Source organism: Lemur catta, chromosome 25 (assembly GCF_020740605.2).
Source record: "Lemur catta isolate mLemCat1 chromosome 25, mLemCat1.pri, whole genome shotgun sequence".
In the NCBI taxonomy this organism is placed as follows: domain Eukaryota; kingdom Metazoa; phylum Chordata; class Mammalia; order Primates; family Lemuridae; genus Lemur; species Lemur catta.
Genome location: NC_059152.1, coordinates 1947792 through 1968035, shown reverse-complemented (window position 1 = coordinate 1968035; position 20244 = coordinate 1947792). Strand labels below are relative to the sequence as shown.

The 20244-nt window shown below is 51.4% G+C and overlaps 3 long non-coding RNA genes across 5 annotated transcripts; 1 reads left to right on the top strand and 2 right to left on the bottom strand.

Moving 5' to 3' along the window:
* Window positions 1–2241: 2241 nt before the first annotated feature.
* On the bottom strand, window positions 2242–3781 carry LOC123627527. The gene is made up of 3 exons (XR_006731327.1): window positions 3759–3781; window positions 3176–3266; window positions 2242–2682 (listed from the first exon to the last, which is right to left on the bottom strand). It is a non-coding gene; the product is annotated as an uncharacterized LOC123627527 (long non-coding RNA).
* A 357-nt stretch (window positions 3782–4138) lies between these two features.
* LOC123627526 lies at window positions 4139–6138 on the bottom strand. 2 transcript variants are annotated; one of them, XR_006731325.1, is made up of 3 exons: window positions 5461–6138; window positions 5140–5362; window positions 4139–4726 (listed from the first exon to the last, which is right to left on the bottom strand). It is a non-coding gene; the product is annotated as an uncharacterized LOC123627526 (long non-coding RNA). The 2 variants fall into 2 exon arrangements; XR_006731326.1 differs by having other exon boundaries at window positions 5145–5362.
* LOC123627525 lies at window positions 5714–12110 on the top strand. 2 transcript variants are annotated; one of them, XR_006731323.1, is made up of 3 exons: window positions 5714–5927; window positions 11348–11412; window positions 11974–12110. It is a non-coding gene; the product is annotated as an uncharacterized LOC123627525 (long non-coding RNA). The 2 variants fall into 2 exon arrangements; XR_006731324.1 differs by having other exon boundaries at window positions 11348–11416.
* The last annotated feature ends 8134 nt before the right edge of the window (window positions 12111–20244 follow it).

The window sequence follows — 20244 nt, the reverse complement described above, 5'->3', positions numbered from 1 at the left end:
GAACACAAAAGATTAATTTCAGTTCAGTTCAGCAAAAGCTATATCAAGTGCCCATTAAGGGCGAATACCAGGAGCCATGCTAGGCTTTGGAGACCCAGCAGTGAGCAAGGCTGACCCGGTCCCCGCCTCAGAGCTCACAGTCAGGCGAGCAGGGAGGATGGCAGTGAAGCTGTGGTGAGGGTCCCCAACGCTGTGAGTTCCAGCCCCTGCAGAGGGAGAGGAATCAAGATGAGGAGGAAGGGCACTGCCCTTGATGTTTGAATATCCTCAGCTACACTCGGATGCATTCTTTAAACTAGGTTATTCCTTTCCAGCTGTGGAAACATGGCTTCCAAAGGGCTCTCAGAGAGTGTCCTCTATAAATTGCTCACACACACACGATGCCAGAAAAAGAGAAATTCCTTTAATTCCCAGTCAAGAAGAGCAGGGCCTCTGCACCCTTTGCGGTTATCCTTTCTGCTTCATTTCGACACACACCACTCACTCGAGCCTTCAGACAGCTGCCGGGGTGGTCTTACCCCTTATCCCACCTCCCCAGATCTGAAAAGCTCTGGAAAACAAAAGTATCTCGGTAACTCCTTTAGTGGAAAACTTGACCTGACCCCAAGTAAGGTTGCTCGGTCTTTATTTGTTCCACCGGTGTGTTTGATTTCGGGGTGGAGCTCAGACTCTGCTGGTGGTATTATGTAATACGTTGCATGTGTACCATATCACCTTTCTAGGATCCAACACGCTGTGAATTCTGAAACACTGTGGCCTCAAGGGTTTGGGAAGAGGGCAGCTCTCTTACAGGTGATGCAGAAGCCAAGCCTGAAACTAAGTGATACGAAACAGATTAGCACCAGACCTCGCTCCTAATTGTCCAGCAAATGGCAAGCCAGCAGACGTTAATCACAGCAGGGAGGAGTCTGCTTAATTTTGATTTTTAGAAAATGTAACTAATGTCGGCATAAAAGCTGCATTGGTAGAACAGAGCCTGGGTGCAGGGTAAAAACCAAAACTTATTTCTCTCTATCTTCATTGTCTCCAGTGATTGTTTTCCTGTCTTTGCCTCCCTTCCAGTCCCTTCCCCACCAAAGTCTGTTTTCCACGGCGTACTCCCCCTGACCTCCACGGAAGCTGCATTCCTGGGGTCACCAGCTGACCTTGACATTGCCCATTCCAGCAGACACCTCTCAATCCTTTCTTGACTAGATTATACAGCTGCATCCAGGCCACTGGGCCACCCTCTCATCCCTAAAACTTCCCAAGCGCTTGGCTTTTTTGACCCCATTCTTCCTCGTTCTTCTTACCTCCCTGGTTTTCCTGCTCTGGCTCCATTCTGGCCTCCTCTACCTCCCCTGGTTCTCCGGCACTGGGATCTCAAGTACCTGGCTTCGGTTTTCACCCTCTGGTTCTCCCTGGACGATACCCTTTGGGTTTTCACTACCACCTACATGCCGTGTGACTCCAGATTTCTACTTAGTCCAGACGTCTTCCCTGAGCCTCAGATTCACATATCCAAATGCCTGCCGGGTCTTGGGCTAACCCCAGAGTTGAACTTTGGGAGAGGAAAACAATTTCTTGGCAAATCTAAACAATTTCTAAGCAGTAAGCATGATGCCTCATTTTTTAAAAAAAAATTTTGTTACCATTGGCAAATTATTAGCCACTCATGTACTATATCTGACCGGTGGAATTCAATAACTGTATTGCAGCGCTTTTATAGGTCAGTGATTTTGCTGGGCAAAGTATAAGATAGTGAGGTCCGGGAAGAAATAAGGCGAGTTCACAAATACTTATAACTGAAGACAGAAAGCGTGTCGCAGCAAGAGAGAGCAGTCTAAGCCCTGGCAGGACCTGTGTTCACTCTCCCTTCCTTTCCATGGCCCTATCTTTCCCCAGAGGGTGGCAGAGGCAGGCAGGAAGAGGAAGGTTTGGTGGTTTCTAAGATAAAGAGGAATGACTGGTTGTTTTTGAACTCTTTATTCTACTTGAAGCTTTTTGTCCATCTTTATTTTCCTCAGTTGTGTTCTAAAAACAGCACTGTAGCTGTTTTAGTCTAAGAACAAGTGTAGATCCCCAAATGCATTCTCATATTAATAATCATAATAGTCCACAGTGCCGCTGGCATTCCTGACACATGGGAATGTGTGTCATTATGTTTATTTTCACCTATTAAATATTTATTGAACCCACAGAAGTCAAAGAAGACGTTGTTCCTCTTGGACTTCCCAGGTTTCATGGATTCAATGCAAGGCAGGCAGGGTAAAAAAAAAAAAAAAAAAAACCAGGTAAGAGAAGCCAACCAAGAAACCGGTTTGCCCAGGAGGCCTGTCCCAGATCGGGAGGGAAGGAAACCTGAGGGAGTCCCGATGCCCACGTGGAGCTGGGGCAGCTTCGGCTCCGCGTCCAGCTGAGGGCAGTGGTGTGCAGACGGTCACACACAGACAGGCGTCCCAAGGAAACGGTCCCTCGTTCCCTACATATCCCCAGCTGAGCGGTCAAACCCCACCCAGTGGTCTCGATGCACTTGTTTACCTTTTGCTCCATCTCAACACTTCCTTTCGTGAGAGATCCTTGGCTCTTATTTGATTGCCAGGAATTTTCAATCTAGTTTAATTCGTTAGTACTTGCTGAGCGCCCATTCCAGGGCTGCCACCCGCCAGGGGTGCTGCAGTGAATGCGAAAGCAGCTTACAAGCTAGTGAGAGCAGAGGAGGGTGCAGGGGTCAGACAAGTTTACAAATAATCAGAACTGAAGGCAGAAATAAGCACTGATGGAGCTCCTACCATAACAGGGAGGTCTAAGCATTTCCTTCCCCCTCCCAAGTGTTTGGGGGAGTCAGGAAGTAAACCAGTTACAAGAGAGAACAATGTAAAGTGTTACTGTATGACGTGCCAAAAAACAGTTCTCCCTTGTGTGTCTGGGGGAGCAGCCCAGAGCTGCCCCCCAGGGACCCACGTTCAGCCCCCCTGGGTTCTAATCAGAAGCCCAGGAGCTGCCTGGCCAGTGTAGGGGTGGCCTGGGGGGCGGTGGGGGGGGCGAGGAAAGGTGAGAGGGAAGGGCAAGGGCAGAGATAGAAGTCAGTCTAAGAAACAGCCCCTTCAGGGGAGCCAGGCGAAAGAATCCGAGACCAGAGACTGTTCTAGCACCCTCATGCCAACCCCGCCAGCAAGGGCATTCCCAGGGGCACCTCGGAATCCCTGGAGGCTGTGTCTCACTGTCCCGGTTGCACCCCACTCCGAGAACGCTACCATTTCCTTACTCTGGGCAGGTAATGATCCCTTTAAGGTGAAACAGATTTCAAGAATGGACACACCTCAAAAAACCACACAGGGGTGGGGAGGAGGAAGCTTTGGGTTTTTTCCAAGGGTGTTGAGAGAGAACAGGCTCTGATTGAACCTTGGGGGTCAGAAAGGCCCCCCTCAGTGCTGCCTCCTCCGCGGGAAGCTAGGTTAGGCCGGGTCACACTCTGCCCAAGTCTGGCTGCCGGTTGTTCTAGAAACCAGAGGCCAAAGGTGGGGGCACTGAGATTCCTGAGGCTCCCGGCTTGTCAGTTTCATCTGAAACTGATTAAAATGAAATGCAAACCCAAGTAGCTGGGAAGAAAAGGTCAGGATCTTGCCGCCTCCCCTCCCCCGCCTGCGCCCCTCCCCCTTCCCTCCGTCCTCAGCTCCCTGGCTGGGTCCCTTCCCGGCTCTGGTTTCCCCTTCCCCCGGGCAGCCCCTCGCTGCCCAGAAACCCGGCAGAATGGCCCCATTGTGGACCAGACAAACCAAAATAGCAGCATCTTCTGTTCTCCACCTTAGGGAGATTCACTCAAAACCCCAAAGTCCCAGATGTGGACGACAATGGAAGTTGTTGTTGCAAATTAGTGATCCTGGAACAGATGAGAGGCAGGTAGGAAGGCAGCCAGTGCGGTGGGCTGGACTGAGAGAGAGAGAACAATTACGCAGTCACTCCATTAACCCAATTAGCAAACGCCGGCAGGAATCCTGCTAGGCGCCAAAGCAGCATGGTGGGGAAGGTGGGAAAGGGGGCTAAACCGGGTGGGTGGGTGGCGGAGGGGTGCGATGGGGTGGGGAGGGCGGGGTTGCTGCAGGGATGAAAGGGCTTAGGAATAAAACTTCAGTTTTTTTTTTTCTATGCTGGCAAATACTATTTTTATCATTTTTTAAATGTTCTGAGGTTTTTTTTTTTAACCATGCCCTGGAGCGTTTGGATGAACAGTGTTTGCATTAATTAATAAATCAGATGACATCTCCACTCAGCAGCAGGCTCTGGCGTGGAAACACTCCGGGTGGCCTGGGGAACGGTGACTGCGGAATCTTGATTGATCACAGCTGTCGCAGCTTCAGTCCTTGGGTCCAACAAGTCCATCAGCATTTCCTGGGCCAGGGCTGCCCGGTGCAGGGGCTCACTTGGGCTTTGTGGGGGTGGGGGGGACGTAGCACGAATAAGGCGATGTCTGTAAGCACTACTAGCTATAATAAGCGGTGTTTGCAATCAAAGGTTAACTGGGATAGTTTAATTAAGGGCAGGAATCAGGAAAAGCCACACAGAGGAGCTGGATTTTGGAAATAAAGGGCAGATAATGACAGAATGGTCAGGCTTGCGGACACAAGGAGGGTATAAGCAAAGGCACAAAAGACAAGCATTTAGGGAGCAGGTGCAGCCCTTCTCCAGGGGGAAGTTGGGGTACGAGGGATATGGTGACCTTAGTGGCAGAGATGCCTAGAATGCCCTGTTGGGAAAGAAGGCACCAGAGTGAGGACTGGACGCATGGTGTGATGGAAGGTCCTTCCACCCCCCCCTGTCTCAATGTTTTTAGAAGCCACAGGGTTGGGACTGGCCTGGGGGGTTAGCGTGGCCCCTGGGGCTGCAGGAACCAGCACACTGATAACTACAGCTTTCTTGCAGTCAGTAAAAGAAGAAAAGGTTTGGAAACTACCAGAGCTCAGAGCCCAGGGTGACTGTGGGGGGGCAGATGGAGAAGATAATCGGGGAGGGGGGGTTATGAAATTATGACCTAGCAGGTGCCCAGCGGATCCTCAGCCCCTCAGCCCTGGGGGCCACTGTCCCGCAGCTTCCCAGCCTCTCCCTCCATTGTCACTTTCTCCACCTAATTTCTCTCCTTTGCTCTTGTCCCCTTCTCACCTTACCCAGCCTCTAGCCACCGTGAGAGAGAAAAGTCAAACAGGCAACAGCTTTTGTCTCTAGTACAAAGATGAAGTGTTTGACCATTGCAAGCCCGGCGTGTCTGGTTGCTCAGTCTCCCGCTGAGCTTTGCTACCTCTTACAAGCTGTCTTCGGGGTGCAGGGGCGCGGCAGGCACTGACGTTTGTGACCCGGTACCCCAGACAGGACCGTGCAAACAGTCCTGCTCAGGAAACATTTGCTGATGACCAGGACAACAACATATGGAGAAACTACCCTCCACCAAAGTCTTAAGGAAAACGTTATTCTGTAATCACTGACCAGTGGGGTTTCTGTATTCTCGGAGATATTGTCTCAGGCATGGGCGTTGCGATCTATCGAACTGTGTAGGGGTGAGGGCTGGGCCTCCCTTCTTCTGGGTGTCAGTCACCAACGCCCTCGTGGGCACAAGCTTTCCTCTCACATTCCAGTTTGAAACCACCCAGGCTCCTGGAAAGGCCCTCCCTGTGCACAGGCGGGGGTGGTGTTTGTGCCTGAGCTGATGGGTATTCTATTCCCCCGCTGCACTCCAGCGCACAATACCTGCCTGTTCCCAAAGCACCGGCCCAGTGTCCCTCCAGCTGCTTCTCAGGTTTCATAACTGCCCTGCGTGTTGCACCTGGCCCTTCCTCCCCTGGGGCTGCGGGGCTGGAAACCGAGGAGATGGCAGCCTGGTTTCCCTCCCTCCCTGCTCCTGCAAGTCCAGGCCCCTGAGGCGACTGGGGCTTTGGAGACTGACTCACTCTTTTGTAAGTCAGAGAGACCCCCTGCAGCTCAGGACACCCCTTAGGATCCAGCCACCTCTTGTTCCAGGGAGGAGGAGGCCAATCGGGTCTCAGGCTCCCCCAGGGGCAGCAGTGGGAAAGCTACTTTGGCAGTGCAAGGCCGCAAGGCTCAGCAGCAGAGAGCCCCTGGCCCATCTCCCAGCTCCGCTCAGCTGTGAGGCCAGGCTCCGCGCTAAGCAAGCCCTGACCTTGGAGCTCCCGCTACAAGCACAAACAGGCCTTTAAAAAGCCTCCCGACTTCCTGGGGGGTGGGTAAGGGCCAGTGTGTTGATTGCTGTTGCGTCATTCTCTGGTGCGGTTCCAGGTGGCCGGGGCCACCACCTCTCCTCCATCCACCCAGATGCTCAGGCCGAGGGGGCTCCGGGGGGAGTTGCTTTGAAGCTCCCGGCCCTGCCCTCTTGTGCCCTGCCTTGGTGTCGGGAAGCTTTACAGCTGCTCCGGGCCCACAGAGCTCTTTCCTCGTCGACTTGGGGCTTTTTGGATCAGGGTGTTGGTTTAGCAGAGCTTTGGCAAGAGCCTTGGCAGCTGCTGCCAGAAAAGAGGCTGAAGGAAGATAATTAGACCTGGTAATTGGTTGCTTTTTAGTGACTGTGGCTGGGAGAAGAAGACACAGGAAAGCTGTGTCCTCCAGGACCAAGGCTAAACTGTCCCAATTCTAGGGGGCAATGCTTCCCCCCCCCACCGCCAGGCCTGTACTTCCTGGCACATCTTGCCTGGCGCCTCTATCTGGCTGTGAAATGATTCTTGAACTCCATGCTGCCTACAGAGCCATGTAGGTTTACCTCACTCATGTTGGCACTCGGTTATACCTGAGCTAGCTTGGGACCAGGCATTTTAACACTTTAAGTCCAAAGGTAACCTTTGGATAGAGTCACCCAACCTTGGCGACTCCAGCAAGAGTCTGCAGGGCCACCGCAGAAGCTGTTGTTTTTGGACAGAGCTGACTCATCGTTTCCCCAAGATAAGTTTGCTCCTGGGCAGTTTCCAGGCTGCCATCCCTCCAGATGGCTCATATTAGATCTCAATTTACAACCTGCCACCCCCTGTGGGCATGTGTTCTGGAGTTTTCCCAACCCGAGCAGCTGATTCACTCGGACGTTCTGGGAAGCCCTCACCGTTTGATTCCCCCTCCGCACAGAGGCTGTGGGTCTGATTTCCCTGACGGTTTCTGTGGGCGGCCGCTGATCTAGGTAGACCCTGACACGCAAGGGCGGCCCCGGGAGCCCGGCGGTGAACCTCACGTAGGGTCCCCAGCAGCTCTGCACGGGGTCCCCGAGAGCCGGCACTGCCTGTGGGAGCGCTGGTCGCTCAAAGTCAAGCAAAGGACGGGCTAGATTGGAATTAGAAATCTGGGTGGTTTTCTTTTTTGGTGACTGTTTAATATCTCAGATAAAAGCAGAAGAAAGAACTGATGACCCGTGCGAGCGCTGGCATTTTAGGTTTCAACAGGATGGCATTCTTCCTGCTCTCCCTCCCGACCGGTCGTCCAGGCCTTTATTCAGTAGGTGGTTACTGAGCATATACTACATGCCACACACAAGGCCCAGGGCTCAGGAATACGGATGAAAGGACAGTCCTTGCCTTCAGGGGACTTACTGATGGACGTCTAAGATAGACAGGCAGTGACAGTCCAGTAAGTGGAGGCCGGGGCAGTGCAGCATCAGGGACCTAGACTCGGGAACCAGCCTGGCTGGGTTCATATTCCCGCACGACCACCTGCAAGCCGTGTGTACCTTTGGGCAAATCTGACCGCTACATGCATCAGTTTCCTCATCTGTAGAATGGGAATAATACGGATACCTACGTCAGTGTTTTATGAGGATTAAATTACTCACTAGATTTAAAGTATTTAGAACTGCGCCTGGGAATAGTGAGGCTGGTACCCATTTGAGACGTTTTAAAAGCTGTTGCATCACAGGACTAATCGGGTGAGGAACGTAAGAGGAAGGAAGGGGCCATGTTTAAATCCCAGTGTTCCGGAATTCTAAACATTTGTAGCCAGGAAAGCCAAGTTTGAGTCTAAGGTCCACTGCGATCTATTTATTTGCTCTTGAATAATTATGACCTTGATTTGCATCTTAGCGAAGTGGAGACAAGTAATGTCTTCCCTTCCAACTTCTGGAGGAAGGAAGAGAAATTAACATTTGTATCTACTGTGTACCAGACACAGTTTTATTCTGAGGATTGAGAGAAATAAAATATTTTAAGTGTATTTAGATTTAAAAGATACATTGTAAACTGTAAAGTAAACGCACAGGGTGTTCGTGATTTTCTCTCTACTTTCCCCGTTCACCGGGTTGATCGTGCAGATAATCGAGAGATGATGGAAAAGGCAGGCACTTTGGTCTGACTTTAACAATGACTAGCAGGTCCCACTGTGGTACTGTTTTACCGCCGTGTGATTTTCCGCGCCGTCTATGTTGTTTCGTTCCTGATTACCAAAGCCTTGGGACTCCAAAGGAGGCTGGCAGTTTCCTTAGGAGCAGGAATTGGGAGCAGCAAGAAACAGTGAGACGTGCTGAGCCTCTCAAGGCAAATTTCAGGTCCTTCCAGGTCTGGGAGCACCGGGCTCAGGGCTTCTGCGAGGCCGGCCCTGCACGTGGCACAAGCTTGTGCATGGAGCTAGGTGAGCAGGGCGGGAGTGGGACGGGGGGTGAGGCAGGGCGAGGAATGGGATGGGGGGCGCCAGGCCAGCCCCGATGTTTGCTCACCGTCCCGAGCTGCTTTCACATGTCCGGGAGACTTCCTGGCAAGGTTGCAGAGCTCGCTACCAAGATTAGGGGCCGGCCGGCCAAGCCGCGGCGTGGGGGAGGCGGGCTGCATTCGGGCCCATCTGGGAGACTGGCCGGCACTAACGGGATTACCATCCTCTGCCCCGATATCTGCCAGGAAGTTGTGAAATTAAATTTCAAGGACCCTACCAGAGTCAGAGAGTGTGTGGGATAGCTTGGCTGGAAGCAAGAGTCCCTGGGGAAAAGGTCCATGTCCCTGGTGCTCCATTTGTCTCTGCAGAACAGGAGCTCCGCCAACGACCTGGCCCTCTTCCCAGCCTCTCCCAGGCCTCTGACAGTCCGAGGCTCCAAGGTCGAGACAGAAACTACCTGAGAGACCTTTATCCAGCCCTCTCCGTGGACAGAGGAAACAACCATGAGCTGGGTGTCTACTTCCTGACCCTCAATATTCTCAGCTTATTTTACAAGGTTCTTGTAAGGATCTGTTGAAACAAGGTGTGTGGCAATTCTTTGTAAAGTGCTCCAGGTATAGACTCAAAGGCCCCAGAGGGAAGAGGAGCCCAGTGGAGCCTGGCTGTCGTTGTGCCAAGCTCGCTCTTCTGAAGACAGAGAGAAGGGACCTTTCGTAGGATCTCCTTTTTGTCTGGGTCTTACCCGAGCATCCCACGCTCTCACTGGTGTTCTGGGTTCCTAACAAAAGCGAGTTCGCGAAGATCGCAGAGCTGACTGGTTTTCTTCTCTGGACGATGTTTAACGTGACCGCTGCTGCCACTGGACTTCTGAACAGACTCCCAGTCCGGGGACCCCCGGGGGCCCTGCTTTCACCAGGATTTGTGTTTGTAACACGACAATGTCTTTACCTTTTATCTAGCAGGAGTGAGCAATCTATTTGGGATATTTAACAAAAACCAGACATGACCTCACTGGTGTCTTATCCAGAGCTGCTCCAGCCTTCCCGTTAATTCCAGCAATTCGGGGTCTTTCGCCACGTTAGCGGTACGGGGACAGATCCACAGACTGTTTTTCTCCGGGTGACGGGAGTCGGAGAACACACAGATCTGAGAAGTCCCGTTCTCGTGTTTGTATCCAAGCCTGGTCTTCTCCCCAGTAAAGGTCTGTTTTCTTCCTTATGAGAACACAGCAGACAGATTAACCCCACCCCAGCCCCCAGAGCATCCTGAGGGAGACGGGGCTCCTCTGGCTGCCTCTTCCCCAAAGATTGTGAAGAGCTTTATGTGGGAATTCCCAGGCCTTGCAGGGGGAGGCGTTGGTGTAGTTGCTGGGAAATACGAGCGGCAGACAGACCACCTTCTCTGAGGTCAATGGCCGTTTCCCAGCGGAAGTGTCAGAAAGATAATGACCGAAGTGGCCATGTGCTTCGTAAGCAGCTGCCAGAGGTACAAACTGAAGCTGGCATTTCACGCCTTTCCCGGGTGCAGAAAGACCTTCCATCGGTAACGGGATCACTCATGGGTCACCGTCACGCAGGAAGGACAGCAATTGTAATCCCAGGCCAGGCGATGGTCCATCGCTGCTTTGCAGTAGAAAAATTGAGGCCCCATCAAAAACTTCTCCGTATCCCAAATCACCATCTTTTAGGTGGTATGAAAGAATAATTGTTAATTATGATAGGAGTCATCATGACACAATGACTATATAAGAAAATGCCCATAGTTGTCTCAATGCTTAGTGAAGTCTGTAGGAGTGAAATGACACGCAATCTGGGATTTGCTTTAAAATACATTAGCAAAAATAAAGAAGGAAGATATAGGTAAGGCAAGTGTGGCAAAATCTTCCTAATTGTTAAGTCCAAGTAATGGACCATGTGGTTTCAATATACTGTTCTCTCAATGTTTGCGGGCAACTGAACATTTTCCTAGTTAAAAAAAATAATTAAAAACACTATAAATAGTGTTAAAAGATAAGCCTGAGAGGTGTTTAGAGCACATGTAACTGATAAAGGATTCCTATCTAAAATATATGAAGAACTCCTACAAATCAGCACAAGAGAAAAGACCAGCAACCCCCTAGAAATTAAGGGCAAAGATTAGAACAGGCAATTCCATCCATTCCCAGGAGAAGAAACGTGAATGGAAATGTCCACACTCACTGATGATCAGGAACATGCAAATTAGAAGACAACAACTTGTGTCCATTGGATTAGCAAAAATTTGGAAGTCCAGCAACACAAGTATTGGTAGAGATGTAGAGTTTAATACGTACACTTAGAAAGCAGCTTGGCGATCCCTGTTGGAAGTGTGTATATCCACACCCCTCAGAAACTCGGGGCAAGTGTACAAATATACTTGGAACATACACTTGGCTGTCCATTACAACATTGTTTATAATAGTTACAACCTGAAAAACGAAGAAATTATATATACATATGAGATTATGGATGAATTTCTAGAACATAATATGAATATTGAATGAAATAAAATCAAGTTGCTAAAGGATATGTGTGTTATTATACCATGTACATAAATAATTTAAAACACCTAACCATATTTTTGGCTGTCTCTATATGTCATAAGAGTGCAAAAATAATTAAAGGGCCACAGAGCAGTAGGAGAATAGCGTTTATCCCTAGCAAAGGAGAGAAGGGAACAGGGATGACCTCAATTGTATCTGTAATGTTTGTTTTTTCTTTAGGAAAAAAATGTTAAAAAGAATCTGAAGCAAATATACCAAAAGAGTAACATTTGGACATCTGGGGGGTAGGTATGGCATGTTTGTTATTATTCTCTATACTGTTCTGTGCATTTGAAATATTTTGTAATTTTAAAAGATTTTGAGTTCCTAAAGTTAAAGTTTAACTAACGTTTAAAGTTTCTTCTTTCTAAATCTTATCTTTTTGTTTGTTTGTTTTTGTTTTAGAGAAGGGGTCCCACTATGTTGTCCAGGCTGGAGTGCGGTGGCTATTCACAGACGCAATCATAGTGCACTACAGCCTCAAACTCCTGCGCTAAGGCGATCCTCCTGCCTCAGCCTCCTGAATAGTTGGGACTACAAGCTTGTACCACCACACTTGGCTAAATTTCATCTCTTTTTTCATGACTTCAGAACCCCTTGACTCCACTTTTATGAAAACAATTCCGACTGGGCAAGGTAGCTCATGACTATAATCCCTCAAGGATCACCTAAGGCCAGGAGTTTGAGACCAGCCTGAACAACATAGCAAGACCCTGTCACTAAAATAAAAAATAAAAAAAAAAAAAAGGAAAGAAAAAAAGGAAAAGAAAATGATTCCCAAATCTGATTTTCTATCCTTTCTCCAGAGTCATTTATCCATCTCCACCCACTTAATGGCTGCTTCATCGACTTTGTCAAATGCATCATCTAAGTGGACTATCTCTGCCACCATCTCAAAACAGCTCTTTCGTTTAATTTTCTGTTTCTGTCAATAGCGCACTCAATAAATGTTACGTTTTTATTTTCATTAGTCCTTTGACCTTTTACGTCTTCCCATTGAGTTCACCGTACACAGAACTGCCAATGTGTCTTCTGGAAATTCTGGTTTTTGTTTTTCTCTGCAATGCTGGGTTTTCCACTCCCCACCCCCTCCCCCCGCCACTGAAAAGCCATTTTGCATCAGTTATTCCCAAGCTCAAAAACTTTCCTTGGCCCAGTCACAGCACAGGAGGGTCCAGGATCCCTGACCTGTGCACTGTCCCCAAGGCTACTGCCAGCCCCTCCCTCCGGCTCGGTTGCCCACTATGGGCTGTCGCTACAGAGGCGGTTCGGGCTGCGTGTTTTCCTGTCTTCCTGCGTTTGTGACGTCCTGAGATGCTTCTTCCCGCCCACCCTGCACACTTAGACCAAATGCCTTCTGTGCGTAGCCTTTGCCCAGGTCACCGATGGGCCCCCTGCCATGGCACACACTATGTGCTGCTTGGGGGTGGGCTGTGGCACCCGCCCTGCCCCTGCCCAGATCCCACTCCAGCGATCATGAGCTCAGTGCTTTGGCAGAGCCGGGAAGCAGGGCTGGGGTGAGTGGACGTGGTTATCCATAAAGCATCTCATAAGCCCACCTTATCCCATTGCTTTTCTTTCTCCTAATGTTTCTTTGGTGTTATCAGCCATAAAGGAGGCTGGCCTCTCATCGGACTTGGAGAGACGCAGGGTGCTGTTCTCTGACTTATGGCAAGAACCTGATGAAAACGAGATTCCCTTAAGCATAATTTTTATCAGTTCTAAGATGTGCATTTTTTCACGATTTGTTATCTCTTAAATCAGGATGCATCTTACAACCAATGGGAGTTGTTTTTTTTTTCCTTGGCATACAAAAGTAAAAAGTACTTTTATAGCGATGGTATCTTAAATTTGACAAAATAAGGTATATGAGAAGGTATTTACAATGCATATAAAATGCAAATGAACAGATTTTGTTATTTGACATGAATATTAAGATATAAAAACAAGATTTTGGGACACTGTTCTAGGCTTGCATAATTTTGAGAGAACATGGTTCCAGAATAGCATTCTAGCACATTCCCTTACAAAAGCAGCACTGTTTACATCTCTTATCTATTCTGCTGTACTTTGTAAGCTGCTAGCTGGCAAAAACCCATGGAAGGGAAGATACATCGTGACACTGTCTACATAAAGAGCAGTAAAGAGCACACAAAGCCCTGCAAGCTGAAATGCTGGACAAAAAGTTTGCATGCAAGCTGCAGCTGGGCAACGGTGCCGCAGACGGTAAGTGGCTGATCAGAAGCAGAACCCCTCTGCCTGGGGCTCGGCCTAGGCTGCAGCCCTGGGCTCTGACGTCCTTATGCAGCTTCTCACCGTGAGCAGAGGGCGGGAAGCCCGGGCCACCTGGTAGTCACTCCAGGCCTGTGTGTGACGACAGAGGCTGTCTGACAAGCCTGGTCAGGTGTCCACCCTCCTTATATTCTTCCCACCTGCTTCCCTATCACTGCCACTGGGGATTCAGGCAGACCAGGCTCTTCCATTGTCCTCTGTCACCTCCACATACCACTTCTCCCCACCAGTGGTGAGGCCAGATACCCCAGCTTCTGTCACTGCCCCTTACTGGCCAACCTTACGCCGCACTTGCCCATTCTGTCCGAATGACTTAGGCAGCAAACTCCCGGGGTGGTCACGGGAGGCACTGAATGCGGTGTGGCCGTCCCCGAATGATTCACTGTTCTAACTGTGAACACGGAGCTCTGGGCGGCCAGAGAGGGAGGGCAGGGGGGTTGAAAACACACACGTGCGCGCCCTAGGACCGGCCTTCTCCGTAGGTTTGTTACATGGTTTCCTGTTGTGATATTTCTGCACTTGATTGTTTCTGCAGCCCTAAGGAGGGCTTTCGCCATCTCAGGCCCTGGTCGCTGGGGCAGGGGGCTGGCTGCAGAGAACTTTCTCCTGCCGTGGAGGCAGCGAGGGAGCTGTGGGTTCTGCCCAAGGCCAAGGCAAGGGCAAGGAGCTGGTGGGACCGCAGCGATGGGAACGTCTGCGGGCAGGAATCACTGTCCGAAAGCCTTCCCGTGGTATCGTGAGCGTGTCTGCCTTCCCTCTCCTTGGCAGATCCTGGGAGAAGGGAGGTCCAGGAATACCATTCTGAGGTGCTCAGAGAGGGGCAGGAGGCTGCTGGGCACACAGCCTGCCCGTGGGAGGATGAAGGAAAACAGGCATCATGCATCACGGCTGTGCCGAACCCAGACGCCGGTCTTTGACCTTCACTCCAGTTGCCGCATCGTTCCTGGCCGTTTCATCTCTGCCAGGAACCGCACGGGGAGGAAGCCGCTGAGACAAAGGGGGGACTGCGGAGCCAATTTCTATTCCTAGCCTGTGGCTGACCCTGGCGAGTAACCTTGAGCAGGCCATTAACCCCTCCCTGGGGTGGTTATGTTGGATTCTAACCCGTGTCAGAGAACGCCTGTGAAAATTGATATGCTGAGATTTTTAAAGTGCTTTGGGATCTTAGAAGGGATAAAGAGACGATATTTCTGTGTTTTGTGAGAGTGTGAGGCACTGCCCCTCACATCGGGCTCTCTGTGCACTGGCCGTGCTCTGTCCTTTGCTCGGTGACCAGGTATAGAACACGCTTGGGATTAGCGATAAAAACAGCTAACGTCTATTCAACGTTTTCTACATGGTGGACGCTTTAGTTTAATGCTCACAGCAACATTATGAGGTACAATTGAGGAAACAGAGAGGTTAAGTGATTTTCCCAAAGTTGCACAGTTAATAAGCCAGAACCACTATTTGAACTCTGGCCTCCCGAGTTCCGGGCTCTGCTCTTATCCACAACATTGAAGCGTATTTAGTAGCTACACAAATCGTCATTAGTAAGCACTTGCTGTATATGTTCTGCACTGAGCCGGGTGGCGTGAGCAAGACGGAGCTGTATACACAGAGGGGACACAGACTAGGGTGGGCGCTAACTCGGTAACACCGAAGGGCTTTCGGAAATCTGAGGAAAGAGAGATAAGCATGGGCTGGACTTTTGGGGAAACCTTCGTGGAGAGAGTGAGGCTTGAGCACCTTGTTTTTTGCCTTCTAAGCAGTTAGAACATTTAGACTCTCCAGGATCACAGTTCTAGAAAGATGTTAATTTGTATCGGTTGTGGGAAAAAGGGCGTGGAGGAGGGGCTGTGTCAAGGTTAAGCGTGGGTCCTGCTGCATACGCAGTCTTAGGCTGATTCACAGCGCACTCTGGCCCTGGAAGTTTCTATGATGTTCTGCAATACAGAAACCTGCGTGTCTCCCAAACGTTTTGGCCGTAGCACAGTGTTTTCATAGTACTTGCAGTATTTTACAGACCTCCATGTCTGGGAATCACTGATGTAGAAGGAAGCAGCTCATTGGAAACAGGAGTAGTTTACAGCCCTCGAGCAGCTTAACGCCAAGCCCCCTGAACATCCTGTGAAACTGTCACCTTCCGGGAGCCGGCACTCACCAGCTCTCCGTCTGTTGGCGCTTGGTTACTTTCCCCCGTGTGTACCGATATTACTACCCCAGCCAGCCTATGAATGTAGCAAATGCAAATACCTGGCTGGTGTGTCTTCTTATCCCCCGTGCGTCCTACCCCACACCTTGTCTAAAGGAAGATCAATAAACATTTCTCCGTTTAAAAACAGAAACAGAGAAGAGAGGGAAGAGAATGAAAGGGGAAAAAACCTACACTTGAAATGATAGCAATTATTAGTAATTTGCAACTGATCACTGAGTTGTTAATTGCTATGCACCAATCAGTGCCCTTTGAAAGACTCCTAAGTTGTTTAAAATGCAAAATATTGTTAATTTCTGTCTTGGCCCTGGTTGGAGCTGGCTCTACAGTTGGAAGTAGCCGGCTTTGTGGCGTGGCCTCTGAGATATTAATACATCTTCTTTTATTAGCTTGGGCTGCTTTCTGTTGAACCGGAAGTACCTGGGGTAGGTCTGGCTGTCAGAGGTTTGATACCCGGACCAAGAATCTGATAAAGAGAAAGTCCCTCTAGGTCAGCATGACTGCAGATACCACCTGGATGGCTCTTGTGAGCATAGTCACGGCTCAGGGAACAAGGGTGGCGGGGGCTTGAAAGACAAAGTGCAAGTGACACTTTTGGTTTGGTGTCAGGGGGACAGTCTCAGGTGTGGCTCCCCCTGTCCAAATATGCCTCCTTCCCCTGCTCATCAGACCCAGCGCCCAGGGTTGGAGAGGGCACCATTCGAGGGAGGTTTGTGACGCTGAGGCTGTCATTCTTAAACATTCCTCCCACCCCAACTCCCTAACCTGTCCCCAGCTTTGAAACTAACCCGCCCTGGGAGAAGCAACTCATGCACCACTTGGAGCTCACAGCTCAGACATGTTTCGGTGGGAATCGGGCAGGACTTCACCCCCTTTCTCAGGAGGTGGGGGAGGGTCCCCATGTAGGATAAAGAAGTCTCTGAACATTCATAGCTTTGGCTTAGGAAAATTTGGGGGAAATAAAAATTGATCTTGTTTGTTCTTTTTTTCCTTCTTGGTTGAGTTCCCAGTGTGGATCTTGCAGGCGTTTTGTTCTTGGTGTCAGAACCACCCAGGCTTGGTCCTTCATGGGCCTGGAGCCGCCTACGGACTCCACTGTCCCCTGCCACAGAGGAGAGTCCTGGCTGCCCCTCCACTGCCCCCTGCACAGACAGCGGGAGCTGGGCGTGGGGCGCAGGAGCTTCTTGCAGAGCCGGGTGTGCGTCTGCTCCCACCTCCCCTCTGCCAGGTTCCAGTTAATGCAGCTATTGAGAAAAGCCTGGAAGGAGGGGGTGGTGAGGCTCAAAGCCTTGAAATCGGATCTGTGGTTGTTTTTCTCTAAGCCAAATGGCTTCCCACCCACCACCCGGCCTGCTGGTGCCTTTTGAGTGAGGGCCTGGTGACCCTATGAGGAGCTGCTGCCAGAGGTGGGGCTCTGTCCCCTGCTCAGCAAGCGCTCAGGGACCAGCCTTGTGTTTGGGATCAGCACGAGCCCCCACGGCCACGGGAAGCCCTGTCTTCAAGTTCCAGTTCAGCTGCCCCCCCATTCCCGCAGGCCTGGCACAAAGTGGGGGGAGCTGGGGGCTCTGAGGCTCCTTTTCATTTCCAGTGTTGACGAGAGAGCGTCAGAATCCTCGTCCCCATCCGTAATTTCTCCAGTGCCTGCCAAGGAGCCAGGGTGGGCTCAGAGGACAGTGTGTCCCTAGCCATGTTGCCAACTGCCACACCCGCTGGGGCAAAGAAGGGCTTCGCACAGAAGGTGTGTGGACAGCAGGTGCCTGGGGGCTTTGGGGCCCAGCCTGAGCCCCACCCATGGGAGCTCCTGGTCTAAATGCGTAAAGTGACCTCTTTGGGCTCAAGGAAAGGCCTGTCCCCCTGTCACACTGGATGTGTGACTCTGTGATCGACAGAGGCTGTCTTTCCTGCGTTTTCAGGTCTCACCTTTCCACCCGGGGGGCGAGTTCCCCCAGGCTTGGTCCGGTCCCACGTTTGGCCTGTGTCCTCCCCTGAGCGCAGGGACCACATTGACGGGCACGCGGCGGGCAGCCCTGCCTGTCCATGTGCCACCTGGCCTGCGAGTTAGGAAACGGCCCTGCGTGGAAACAGGCCTCCGGGAAGAGGGTCTAGAAAAATAAGGGCCATCTCTGAGTCCCCAGAACAATCTTGAGGCCTGACTATCAGGTGTGGGCCAGCAGGGCAGGTGACAGTGCTGCCCGGGGTCCGGGCCCGACTGTCCCCGTGTCCCCTTCCCTTCAGCAGCCCGAGGCTTCCTGCACCCCCGGCCTCGCCAGCGCTCAGTTCTCCAGGAAACGTCGTGAGGGTTAATTATCCCTCAGGGCTGACTCAGACTGTGTTTTTCTGCCAAAGAATTCTGTCCGCCAAGCGGGTCCCACTGTTACCCCCTCGCGAGCCTTTGTGAGTTGTGGCCCGGAGGAAGCTCCGTGGTGGCCGGGAGGCCCTGGGCTCGGGCTGGGGACCTGATCCCCAGGGTGGGGCTCGTGGCTGGGGAGGGGCCCCTCCCCTGTGTGAGAAGAACACTCTGGAACACTCTCACCACCAGGCTGCCTTTCAGCCGGTCCCGTGGGGCTCGCCTTTCATTTTGTTGATTGGAGATTGTGTCCCTGAATAGAGCTTAATGTCCTTTTGAAATTATCTGTTCTTTTTTCTTCCTCTTTAAAATTTCTCTTGCTTTCTCCATTTGGTTTAGGCTGTCGCTGGTTCCTAACTGCTGAAGGTGGATAATGGGACATCCGGGGGAGAGGGTGACCCTCGAGCACAAACCAGGGAGCGTGGGAGACAGGGCGGGAGGGGGCTTGGGGGGGGCCAGGGGGTCCTTGAGACGGTCTCTCCCGCAGGGTGCGGGTGGCCGGGGGAACCCCCCCCCGGGAGAGTGGGGACAGTGGACGGAGACCCAGAATGAACCTGCGGGACTGGGATGGCCCCGGCGGGGATTCATTCAGAGGCTGAGCTGTGCTAGAGAAACCGGGGAGCAGAAGCCAGGACGGGTGGGGCCGAGCGCGGGAGGCCACGGTGGCCCGGTGACCCCCTGGCCACGCCATGCCACAGCTGCCCACCCCGAGTGGGGGGAAGGTATGTAGGGCCCAGTGCAAACCCCGTCCTGCCCCCAGACAACCCGTGCTAAGGACACGGCTTCCTGCTGACGGCGGAAGCTTTGCCTTCATACGGAAAGAAGAGCACTTTCTACAAACGGAGCCAGGTGAAGGCAGGGCTGTTCTTGTGTGAGACGTGATAATTGTATTAATCAATTCCACCTCCTCTAAGAACCAGACCTGTTGTAAATTACGTAGTTAGGATTCTACCCAGAGCCCCACCTCCCCACCCTTTGCAAAACCCCATAGCCTTTGCAGGAGTCAAAAACATTTGCAAAACAGTCACTACCTACAAGGACGTATTTTATGTATTTTATCATTTAATCTTCTCAGTAACCCTGTGATCTATCTGCCAATGAGCGAACAGAGACGCGACAGGCTACAAGCCAGCCAGGGATCTCGGGATCAGAAGGGCATGACACCCAGGCCTGTGGGTGCCAGGACACAACGGGACTTGGCACCTGGGAGCAGCCCCGTAGGTGCTTGTTGGAGGGATGAACGCAGGATCGGGGCTTGTCTGCTGCTCCATGAGCCATAATTCCAGGCCCTAGAAGCTGGGTAAGTCAGGGCCGACAAACTGCCTCAGGGAGGTTTTCTAAGATCTGTTCTCATTCTCTCTGCCTTGCTCTCCCCTCTCTCCGGCTGCCATCCCATATCCCTTCCTTTTCCAAGACGGCACAGAATGGAGCAGTTGTTATAATTTGATTATTTGAGGTACCGAGTATTTGAGTGCCCACCACGGTGCCAAGCCTTGCTCTGGACGCTGGGGTCACAGGAGCAAACAGAACAGGTGGAAATCGCCGGCCCTTCCAAAGCTCGCGTTCCAGCCCCGGTGCAGACATTTGTCTGAGAGATCAGCTCGGGCTGCACCTGGTGGTCCGAGCACAGATCGGGGAGGATTTGGGGGGGAAGGTAAGAGTCTGGGGACTCCTCGGCTCTGGGCTGCCGTGCCCAGATGGGGACAGGCACTGACCCTCCATCACCCACGATGTCCACTCCCGTCCCCAGGGTGGCAGGTGTGGGCTCCGCAGCTCCGTCGCTCTGCTGCCTCTTCCCTGGCCACGGTTTCCATCCCAGGATGGGTTTCCGAAAGTGTCTTTGCCACGGGACCTGGGTTTGAGACGGAGGGATTCAGTCTGGACTGATCTCTAGAACACACTAGAAACCAGGAGCGAAGGCATGACCTTTAAGCTCCTTTTTCATTTTAAATGAATTATTTATTTATTTATTTATTATCCTGTGAACTTGGGGCTCCTGGTACCTTCTGGTCCCTGTTTAGTGTCTTCCTCACACATAGCGGCTTTCCTGCCACGGAGTGCACGAAGAAAGCCCTTAACCCGTCCCCCATGACTTCCTCTTTTGTGCTTAAGCTAAACGGGCTTGGGTTAGTTTCTGTTACTCATAATCAAATACAGTCTCATCTTGAATATAAATGAAAACTTAGAACGTCAGGGCAGAGGCCGTAGACCTAGAGCTGCCTCGGTGTGATCAGGACTGACGGT